The 12,314-nt window shown below is 40.5% G+C and overlaps 2 non-coding genes across 2 annotated transcripts; both read left to right on the forward strand.

The window, feature by feature from the left end:
- The first annotated feature begins 9,916 nt into the window (after window positions 1–9,916).
- Window positions 9,917–9,989, forward strand: Trnap-ugg (transfer RNA proline (anticodon UGG)). Its single transcript has one exon. It is a non-coding gene; the product is annotated as a tRNA-Pro (tRNA).
- A 789-nt stretch (window positions 9,990–10,778) lies between these two features.
- On the forward strand, window positions 10,779–10,851 carry Trnap-ugg (transfer RNA proline (anticodon UGG)). The gene has a single exon. It is a non-coding gene; the product is annotated as a tRNA-Pro (tRNA).
- Window positions 10,852–12,314: the final 1,463 nt, after the last annotated feature.

Genomic DNA, 12,314 nt, shown 5'->3' on the forward strand with positions numbered 1-12,314 from the left:
TAAAAACCAAAATTGGAGAACTGGAAATATCTAAAAATTTCCATAGATTAAAAGAGAGAGAGAATTTAAGTCCATAACTAGGAGTAAAGTGTAAAAAGTTCATATCCAATGGCAAATTTCTATGAAACTTGCAGAAAATTTTCCAAAAGTCAAAGAGGAAACAGAAATTGAAAAATGTGAAAGGTTTCAGGTGTGCAATTGTGCACTGGAACATTGAGTAAGATTGTTCATTTTATAAGAGATTTATTAACAACATTAAGACAGTAGGTGTGCAGACAGCAGCACATCAGGGGCTTCTGAGGAGAATCAGGATCACAGAGTGGTTAAAACACAAAGGATGGCAAATTAAAATTTGCAGTTAACTCAAAGCACAAAGTGTCCCACAGTTGTAATCCCATCACCAGGAAGCTGAGTTAGGTGGTTCATGAAATGCAGAGTTAAAACAAAAGAAAACAGAAAATTGAAAGAAAGAGAGAAAGAAAGAAAGAAAGAAAGAAAGAAAGAAAGAAAGAAAGAAAGAAAGAAAGAGAAAGAAAGAAAAGAAAGTCCTGTAAGCAACTGCATATTTATTTATTTTTTTATTATTAGATATATTCTTTATTTACATTTCAAATATCACTGTTCCTGGTTCACCCCTTCCCCCCAAAATCCCATAAGACATCTCCCCTTCCCCAATCAACGCTCCCCTGCTTCCAATGGCATATTGAAATAATCATCTTAGACAAATATACTGGAAAATTTTTGACTACTCTTTAGGCTTTACCAGTAATATTCTACTTCTCATCCCTGAGTCAGAGAGTGGAAGTTGGGATCAGAGAGTACACACTGTATTCTGTCCTATCTCTCCCTGCTCCCTCCACTCCCCAGAATACCCTGGCAATGTCTCCAGTACACCCTAGTGCAGCACCCTCTGAGGAGGCAGAAAGGTCCCAATCCCTCTCCTTCTGCTAGGAACACACTGACCACAAATCCTGAAGTGGGAGTGAGCCTACTTGTGTCTGGGATCCCTGCATCTGTCTTCCACCCTCAGGGAGATTCAAGTGCTCACCTCTGGGAACACATGAGCCTGGCTCCAGAGAATGCTCCTTTCACTACCTATTTGCCTAGGTCCACACTGGAAAAGGTATCCACAATGACTATGTTTCCATTACATATTTAGTTCTGCATATTTAGGTGACAAATCTGAACAAAACCCATTAATCCCTGAACACTCTGAAATTTTCACCAACTTTACTGCAGCCCCTCAACAGGACTATCCCCAGGTTATCCTAATTTTAGGCGAAGTGTCGCAACACAACCCAAGAATCACTAAGCACACTCAGAGATTTAAAAAGGTTATCTGTAGCTCCTGAACAGGACAATACCCAGGTTACCCTAACATTAGCTGAAAAGTCAGAACAAAAGCCACCAATCCCTGATCACTCTGAAACATTTACAGTTCATCTGCAGACCCTCAACAGGGGCATTACCAGGTTATCATAATTTTACTTGAATTTTCTAAACAAAACCCACCAATCCCCTGACCACTCTCTGAGATTTAAAAAGTTTACCTGCAGCTTCTCAACAGGAAAATACCCTGGATACCCTAATTTTAGGTGACATCTCAGAACAAAAGCCACCAGTCCTGCCCACTCTGAAACATTTACAGAGTTTGTCTGCAGCCCCTCAAAAGGAAAACACCCAGCTTATCCCTATTTTAGGTGTTGTGTGTGAACAAAAGCAACTAGTCCCTGAGAACCCTGAAATTTTCCCAAACTTTATCTGCAGCCCTTCAAAAGGACCATTCCCATGTTTTCCTAATTTTAGGTGAAGTGTCTGGACAAAAGTCACCAGTCCCTGGGCATTCTCAAAGATTTAAAAAGTTTATGTGCAGCACCCAAACAGGACAATATCCAGGTTACCATAATATTAGCTGAAAAGTCAGAACAAAAGCCACCAGTCCCTGTGTTTTCTGAAATATTTAGACAGTTTGTCTGCAGCCCCTCAAAAGGAAAACACCGAGGTTATCCTCATTTTAGGTGAAGAGTCCAAAAAAATCCCCACTAGTCCCTGAGCACCCTGAGACTTTCATAAACTTTATCTGAAGACCCTCAAAAGAACCATCACCGAGTTATCCTAATTTTAGAAGAGTCTGCACAAAAGCCACCAGTCCCTGAGCACTCTCAGAGATTTAAAAAGTTTATCTGCAGCTCCTGAACAGGACAATACACTGGTTACCACAATTTTAGCAAAAACATCAGAACAAAAGCCACCAGTCGCTGAGCACTCTGAAATATTTACAGAGTTGTCTGCAACACCTGAAAAGGAAAACACCCAGATTATCCTAATTTTAGGTGAAGTGCCCAAACCAAAGACACCAGTCCCTGAGCACACTGAAACTTTCACAAACTTTATCTGCAGCCCCTCAACAGGACCATTCCCAGGTTATCCTAATTTTAGGTGAAGTGTCTGAACAAATCTCACTAGTCCCTGAGCACTCTCAAAGATTTAAAAAGTATATCTGCAGCTCCCAAAAAGGATAATACTCAGGTTACCTAATATCAGGGGAAAAGACAGAACAAATGCCACCAGTCCCTGAGCACTGTGAAATATTTAAAAAGTTTGTCTGCAACCCCTGATAAGGAAAACACCAAGATTATCCCAATTTTAGGTGAAGTGTCCAAACAAAACTCACCAGTCCCTGAGCACACTCAAAGATTTAAAAAGTTTATCTGCAGCTCCAAAAAGGACAATAAGCAGGTTACCCTAATATCAGGTGCACAGACAGAACAAAATCCACCAGTCCCTATGTACTCTGATACATTTACACAGTTTGTCTGCAGACCCTCAAATAAAAAACGCCAAGGATCACCTAATTTTAGGTGAGGCATCTGAACAAAAGCCCCCAATCGCTGCAAACTCTGAAACATTTACAAAATATATGGAAAACCCTTCAACAGGACCCGCCCCTGATTATGCTAATTTTAAGGGAAACTTCAAAACAAAACCAACCAATCACTGAGCACTCTGAAACATTCACTGAGTTTGTCTGCTGCCCCTCAAAAAGAAAACACCCACGATATCCTAATTTTAGGTGAAGTGTCTGCACAAAAGCCACCAGTCCCTGCGCATTCTGAAATATCTACAAGTATACTTATGACCCTTCAACAGGACCCGCCCCAGATTATGGTAATTTAAGGAGCAAAAGCAAAACAAAACCAACCAATCTCTGAGCTCTCTGACACATTTACCAAGTTTGTCTGCATCCCCTCAAAAGGAAAACACCCAGCTTATCCCTACTTTAGATGTTGTGTGTGAACAAAAGCCACTTGTCCCAGAGAACCCTGAAACATTCACAATCTTTCTCTGCACCCCCTCAAAAGGACCATCCCTGAGTTATCCTAATTTCAGGTGAAGTGCTTGAACAAAACCCACCAATCGCCGACCACTCAAAGAGATTTAAAAAGTTTATCTGCAGCTCCTGAACAGGAAAATACCCTAGTTACCACAATGTTAGAGGAAATTATGCTAATTTTAAGGGGAAAAGAAAAACAAAACCGACCAATCCCTGAGCTCTCTGACACATTTACCAAGTTTGTCTGCAGCCCCTCAATAGGAAAACATCCAGGTTAACCTAATTTTACGTGAAGTGTCCACAAAAAGTCCCTGAGCACCCTGAGACTTTTACAGTTTTTATCTGAATACCCTCAAAGGGACCATCTCTGAGTTATCCTAATTTTAGGTGAAGTGTCTGCACAAAAGACACTAGTCCCTGAGAACTCTCAGAGATTTAAAAAGTTTATCTGCAGCTCCTGAACAGGGCAACACACTGGTTCCCACAATGTTAGCAGAAACAGCAGAACAAAAGCCACCATTCCCTGAGCACTCTGAAATATTTACAGAGTTTGTCTGCAACCCCTGAAAAGGAAAACACAGATTATCCTAAACGTAGGTGAAGTGACCAAACCAAAGCCACCAGTCCCTGAGTACTCTGAAACTTTCACAAACTTTATCTGCGGCCTCTCAACAGGACCATTCCCAGGTTACCCTAATTTTAGGTGAAGTATCTGAACAAAATTCACCAGTCCCTGAGTACTCTCAAAGATTTAAAAAGTTTATCTGCAGCTCCCCAAAAGGATAATAAGCAGGTTACCCTAATATTAGGTGCAAAGACAGACCAAAAGTCACCAGTGCCTGTGTACTCGGAAACATTTACAGACATTGTCTGCAGCCCCTCAAAGGGAAAACACCCAGGTTATCCTCATTTTAGGTGAAGTGTCCAAAGAAAAGCTCTCCACAGCCCATGCTTCCTTTCTCGCAAAGCAGAATTCATTCACTCTTGTCCTTTATCACCTGAGAAATCATATCCATAAGGGAAACTACACCCGCTAGAAAGCAGAGCTTCACTCAACTTGTGAAGGAAAACATTGTCTAGGAAACATTCCTAGAGGCATGGCCAGGCTGTGCTCACCAGAAGATGGAGGTCACACACACAGACACACACCCATACTTACCTGCATATATGGAGCAAAAAACCAAGTATCTCTGCAGAAAGAATTCACTCACTCTGGGTGAAAACTGAGCTCCCATCTTCACTGCATAGAGAAAGCTTCTGCCCATTTATTGGTAAAAGATTAAACCTCAGTCTTTAAGGAAAAAGCTCTGTTGTCTTTAGTAAGACTAAGGCAGCCTTGCTGTTAAGAAAATACCTGTTCAGTCCCATGGCAAGGAGAAGCCTACCTGCTCCTTCTGCTTTCTCTGCAGCTTCTTCTGAGTCCCTCTGTCTCTCTGCATACTGCATATTGCTCTCTTAATCCCCAAGTTTGCTTTTAATTTCTAAGTTATTTTGCTCTGCTGTCCTTCTCCTAATCTTGCTCTCTCCTCCTGCTCTGATGTAATAGTTCCCTACAATGTAGTGGACATAGTTTTTTCCTAACTATTCTAGGGAAATGGATCACATGGATTTTACAAAAATCCATTTCTTTTTTTAACACGTTCACTAAAATTTCAAATGTAAATTCAAATCATAAATTTAATAAGTAGTATACAATAGAGAGTGTCTGCATATGTATCCATTAAGACTAGATGTTCATTAACTGTAACTGAAGGGGCTTAAAAGGGGAGAGTATAGGGGGTTAGGGGAGTGTGACTAGGCGGCATCGGGGAAGGTGTCTAGGCGGGCCCTTGCCTGGGCACCTCTGCCCCTGAGGGACCACACACACACAGGCATAGTATAGAATAGAGTTTATTCAGAGTAGGGGATGGGAGTTAGTGGGAGAGAGAGGCAGAGAGAGAGGGAGGGAGGGAGAGAGAGAGAGAGAGAGAGAGAGAGAGAGAGAGAGAGAGAGAGAGAGAGAGAGAGAAGAGAGAGAGAGAGAATAGAGAGTGGAGTGGAGGCCGGCCTTGACCATGTGGAGGGGGGAAGATCCCAAGGGGCAGAGAGGTGAGAGAATGTGGGAGATCAGAGAGCAAAGAGGGAGAGGAGGGGCAAGTAGCCCCTCTTATAGTGGGCTAGATCTCTGGGGCAGGGCATACCTGGCTATTGCCAGGTAGGTGTGGGGTGGAGCTTAGACAAAACATCAACAGTAACTAGCTTTACAGGTTGCTGGAGGTTTAAAACCCATAAGTTGTTACTGAACTTTTGTATAAATCAGCTCAGTCAATATTTTATCTTCTGTCCTTGCACCTACAATAAATCATTTCTTCTCTTTTATGACCTTTAGTCTTGGAATGTGTTCTAAGTTGTAAATAACTGCTTTCTATCTATGAATCAATTAACTTGTGACCCATGGAGACTGACAGAATTCTCACTGTAGTTTTAATATCAAAAAGGAATTAAGATCGATTCTATTATGAAGGCACAGGGCCTGCACCCTGATGTCTGCATATATTACATTATACCATTCAGGTTTGACTGGGTATGGAACACCTGAGTATGTGAACAGGTGGATCTCAGATTCATTGCCTAATTTTGGGTTCCTTTCTTCTGTTCCCTTGGCCAGCTTCTATGTGATAGTTGTGCTTTATCTTATTCTAAGTCATTTTGTTATCTTTCGATGTGATATCTTAGAAGCCTATGCTTTTGTAATGAGAGATAGGAAGAAAGTAGATCCAAATAGGAAGGAAAGGAGAGTGGATCTGAGACAAGTACAGGGACTGGAATCTGGAATTAGCATATTTTAGGAGAGAAATGGTGAATTTATTTCAAATAAAGGAAGAATATTTAAGTAAATCATCCAGAGTGAAATATAATGCAAAAGGATCCTGACTCACAGAGAAATACTGACACATAATTCATAGCACTTGGTCTGTTGAGTAACAGCAATTATCCAGCACTGCCTAAGCACTCTCTTTCCATGGGCAATGGGTTGCTACTACTTATCTCTTCCCCACACTTTACCTTGGGGTCCCTCTCTCCTTCCCTCTCCTGTGCTTCTGTCTTCACTTTTTATTTCCTCTCACTCTCCTTTTCTACCTCATCTTCTCTGCCAATGCTTGTTGTCTTTATTCCAAGTCATTGCATCTTATTTTCATTGCATTCATTGTACCATTTCTGTAATGGGCTAAGTTGAACAATGCACTTAATCTTAGACTCAGACTTCTATAATCTGCCATCTCTATGTACTCTTCAATGAAAATGAAGAAACATCATAGCCAAACTTATTGGACACAAAGAAAGGAAAATTAAGAGGAAAAGTCATAGCACTCCATGCCTTCAAAGAGAAATTGAAGTGATCCCATACAAGCAATTTATCAGCACACCTGAAAGCCATAGAGTAGAAAGAAGCAAACACCCCAGAGGAGTCCATGGCAGGAAATACTCAAACTCAGGTCTGAAATCCAACAGTTACAAACGTAGACAAAGATACAAAGAATCAACAATCCCAAGAGCTGATACTTTGAGAAAATCAGCAAGATAGACACACCTTTAGCTAGACTAACCAGAGGGCACAGACACATTATCCAAATTAACAAAATCAGAAATGAAATGGGAGAATTAACAGCAGAAGCACGGGGAATACAAAAAAAAAATCATAACCCACATCAAAAGCCTATAGTCTACCAAAGTGGAAAACCTGGATGCAATGGATGACTTTCTAGACAGATACCACACATGAAAGTTATATCAAGATCAGATCAACTATCTAAACCATCCCATAACCCTTAAGGAAAAAGTCATCAAAACCCTCTCACCAAAATATTCCAGGGACAGATGGTTGTAGTGCACAATTCTACCTGACCTTCAAAGAACTAATACCTATACTCCTAAAATTATTCCCTGATATAAAACCAGAAGGAATACTACCTAATTCATTCTATTAAGTCACAATTACTCTGACACCTAAACCATGCAAAGACCCAAGAAAGAATAAGAACTTCAAGCCAATCTCTATTATAAATATCAATACAAAAATACTCAATAAAATTTCCTCAAACTGAATCTAAGAACACATCAAAACAATCATTCACCATGATCAAGTTGGCTTTATCCCAGGGATGCAGTGATAGTTAAGTATATGGAAATCCATCAACATAATCCACTAAGTAAACAAACTCAAAGGGAAAAAAAAACCCATGATCATCTCATTAGATTCTGAAAAATCCTTTGACAAAATACCACACCTCTTCATGTTGAAAGTCCTGGAGACATCAGGGATTCATGACACCTACCTAATCATAATAAAAGCAATATACATCTGACCAAAAGCCAACATCAAATGATATGAAGCAATCCCACTAAAATCTATGACAAGAAAATTTCGCCCACTCCCTATGTACTCAATCTAGTATTCAAAGTTCTACTTAGAGCAATTAGACAACCAAAAGAGATCAAGAGGAAACAAATTAGAAAGGAAGAAATCAAAGTATAACTATTTGCAGATGATATGAAAGCATATATAATCGCCCTGCAATATTCCACCAGAGAAGTACGACCATTGATAAACAACATCAGCAAAGTGACAGGATATAAAATTAAAGCACACAAATCAGTAGTCTTCATTTATACAAATGACAAACTGCCAGGGAAAGAAATGAAAGAAATTAGGGAAGCAACATTCTTTACAATAGACACAAATAACAATAGGTATCTCAGTGTAACTCTAACCAAGCAAGTGAAAGATGTGTATGACAGAACTTCACATCCCTGAGAAAAGAAGTTGAAGAAGACCTCAGAAAATCCCCCATGCTCATGGAATGGCAATATTAACATAACGAAAATGGCCATCTTACCAAAGGAAATATGTAGATTCAATCTAATCCCCATCAAAATTCCAACAGAATTCTTCACAGACATGGGAAGATCAATTCTCCACTCCTTATGGAAAGACAAAATATCAAGAATAACCCCAACAATTTGCAACAATGAAAGAACTTCTGGGGAAATCACCATCCCTGACCTCAAGCTGTACTACAAAGTAATAGTGATAAAGACCTAGGGGGTTATGGGTGCAAAGACACACAGTTCAATCAATGGAATAGAATCAAAGACCCAGAAGTTATCCCATATACCTATTGACACTTGAAATTTGACAAAGAACCCAAAAACATACAGGGGGAAAATAGTGAGTCTTCAATAAATGGTGCTGATATAACTGGCAGTCTCTATGTAAAAAACTGAAAATAGACCCATATTTGTCACTTTGCACAAAGCTCAAGTCCAAGTGGATCAAGGACCTCAAAACTAAGCCAGATACACTGGATCTAAAAGAAGAGAAATTTGGAAAGAGCCTCAAACTCATTGGCACAGAGAAAATTTTTCTAAAAAGGACTCCAGTGGCTCATGCTCTAAGAGCAACAATTAACCAATGGAACGTCATGAAACTGAAAAGCTCCTGTAAGGCAAAAGTGACCATCAATACATCAAAAGAACAATGTATAGATTAGGAAAAACAATCTTCAGTAACCCTACATTGGACAGAGGTTGCACATCCAAAATATAAATGAACATAACAAGTTAAACTACCAAAAAACAAATAACCCAATTAATAATTGGAGTACACATCTAAACAGAAAACTAATTTACAAAAGTGGAATCTCAAATGGCCATGAAGCATTTAAAGAAATGTTCAAAGTCCTTAGTCACCGGAGAAGTGCAAATCAAAACAACCATGAGATTCCACTTCACACCAGTTAGAATGGCTAAGATAAAAATCTCAGGAGACAGTAGATGCTGGTGAGGATGTGGAGAAAGACGAACACTCCTCCTTTGCTGGTGGGATTGCAAGCTGGTGGAAGTCAATCTGGTGGTTCCTCAGAAAACTGGAAAGAGTTCTACCTGAAGACGTAGTGTTGTACCCAGATCATGAAAACCCCAAAGAGAGCACAAGGAACCAGGAATCCTATGCAAGCACATGAGAGTCTTTATTCAAGCTTGAGTTCAGGCCACTGACCTTCCTGATGGTGCAACAGGATAGGAGAGAGGGCCAGAGATCCAGGGGAACGGGATTATAAAGGAACAAACAAGAACCAGGGATTTCCAAGCTTTGGCACTACTTGACATGGTAAAGGGATGCCGGCCTCGGTCCCCAAGAGCTCCTGGTATCTTTCCCCCAAGGGAGGCACACAAGGCTAAGGGCAGCCCTAGCAATAGGGGACCCAACCTTGCAATGCCATCTTCCCAACGTCTGCCCCACCCTGGCCGGTTCTTACTAAACCTACAGAAAGCCATTATAATTAATTTCACACAATCCTCTCAATGTATTGTATGTATGCCGTGTTTTAAGGAACACAGAATTTCTTGTTGCTAATACTATTTTCTTTTCATTGAAAAGAGATTCTGTTCGCATAGAAGAAAAACATAAAAATCCCACAAACATCTTAAATTAGAAAGCAACAAATCATATAAAGATGTGCTGCAGATTCTTTCAAGCCCTATAAATGCAGTTTTGTTCACTCATTATTGATATAGGCTATAAACCTGTCAAGTTGCTAGGCTGGAGATGTAGCTCTGAGGTTTGAGCCCATGCTTTGGATGCATGTGGTCCCGGGTTCGATTCCCGGCATCTCCAAATCTTTACTTTTCCTTTTTGGGTTTCTTTTTATACAGAGTGACACAACCTAGCATATCTCCATAATCTCCTGAGGAATATAAAAGACCTCATCTATGACAAGTGCAACAATGTTGCTCTATAACCATGACAATGTTTCCATGGAGACCTAGTCTAATGAGGAGAGCCTGGGCCATGCACGCCTCTAGGTATGTTTTATTCACAGCTTGAGTAAAGCTCTGCTTTCTGGCTGGTGGTAGTTTCCCTTATGCTACTATTCAGCCATTAGAAACAATGAATTCATGAAATTGTTAGGCAAATGGATGGAGCTAGAGAACATCATACTAAGTGAGGTAACCCAGACTCAAAAGGTGAATCATGGTATGCACTCACTAATAAGTGGATATTAACCTAGAAAACTGGAATACCCAAAACATAATCCACACATCAAATGAGGTACATGAAGAAAGGAGGAGTGGCCCCTTGTTCTGGAAAGACTCAGTGAAGCAGTATTTGGCAAAACCAGAACGGGGAAGTGGGAAGGGGTGGGTGGGAGGACAGGGGGAGAGAAGGGGGCTTATGGGACTTTTGGGGAGTGGGGGGCTAGAAAAGGGGAAATCATTTGAAATGTAAATAAATTATATCGAATAAAAAAAAAGAAAAGATTGCAAAAAAAAAATCCCACAAACATCATAAATTAGAAAGCAACAAATCATATAAAGATGTGCTGCAGATTCTTTCAATCCCTATAAATGCAGTTTTGGTCACTCATTATTGATATAGGCTATAAACCTGGCAAGTTGCCAGGCTGGAGATGTAGCTTTGAGGTTTGAGCCCATGCTTTGGATGCATGTGGTCCCGGGTTCGATTCCCGGCATCTCCAAATCTTTACTTTTCCTCTTTGGGTCTCTTTCTACACAGGGTGACACAACCTAGCATATCTCCATAATCTCCCGAGGAACATAAAAGACCTCATCTATGACCAGGGCAACAATGTTGCTCTATAACCATGACAATGTTTCCATGGAGACCTAGTCTAGTGAGGAAAGACTGGGCCAAGCAAGTCTCTAGGAATGTTTTATTCACAGCTTGAGTAAAGTTCTGCTTTCTGGCTGGTGGTAGTTTCCCTTATGCTTTGTAATGCGACAGATAACAAGAGTGAATGAGTTCTGCATTGAGAGAAAGAAAGGGAGGGATGGGCAGAGAATTCCTAGTTCCTGAGCAGAGAGAGGGGAGGAGCATTTATTGTTGTCATGGAAACCCGGATTCAATATTTTTTAGATTCAGCTGTATCCCCCAACCTTCTTTAGAGGGAGGGTTTCTCTTCTTTCTGCTGCTCTAGTATACTGCATTTATTGTACTACATGTATTATATTACGTGTCCCATGTATTCCAGGCTACCTGGCTCGTCAGATTTTTGGTAATTCTTATGCCCATGTCTCCCATCTTGTTATAGGAACCCTGAGATTACAGATCATGAGGACCACTTGTGGCCATTCCCCTGATTTGTTACAACTTAACTTAGATCATGAAGCATGCCTCAAAAGAAGTGCTTGTACTTGCTGAGCCTCCTGCAAGTTAAAAATGTTATCTTCTCTGGTCCATAATCCATTTTAAATTCTAACTGAAAAGTGACCCAGTTGGGTTTTGATTGATCAATAAAGATTGCAGCAGGTAATGGTTGGGGAGAGAGGAACAGGCTGGACCCTTAGAGTTGCCAAATCAAGGAAGCAGGAGGGAGGAGAAAGGAATCAGCATGATGTAGGGGGAGAAAGAGACTCAGATGGATGGATGGACATAGGACTTGCAGGAGATAAAGGCATGGAGCCATGTGAAATTGGAGGTAAGTGGTGATTGCCAGGGTGAGTCGCTGGAAGTGCTACTACCCTCCTGGAGCATAAAGAAGTGTAGCACACACTCACCTCTACATGGGAGGATTGTGAAGGAACAATATTAACAATGACTCCAGAAAGAGCTGTAAACGCACCATATGTGCACCACGTGTGAGGACCAGTAATCTAACAGTGAGCGTTCTGGGACATCTGATGTAATAGAATTTATCCAGAGTCCTTTGGTCCCTCTGTCTGTTTGACACGGCAGGATATGTTTTGCACATGGAATCACATTGAACCTCAACAGACCTGCATACTGCTTATACATTAGAAAGGCTCCAAACATTCCTAAATAACTACATACACAAATCCAGAGTCTATTATGTTCTTGACTCTGACTATTCATTAGTGGTAAGATGTCTATTGTTTCAAAATTATTCTACATGTTTCATGCAACAAGAATAAGATAATACTATTTATTTTAATTGGGTGTCTAAAGTCAAACTTCATAGAT

This window comes from Apodemus sylvaticus, chromosome X, assembly GCF_947179515.1.
Source record: "Apodemus sylvaticus chromosome X, mApoSyl1.1, whole genome shotgun sequence".
Lineage (NCBI taxonomy): Eukaryota > Metazoa > Chordata > Mammalia > Rodentia > Muridae > Apodemus > Apodemus sylvaticus.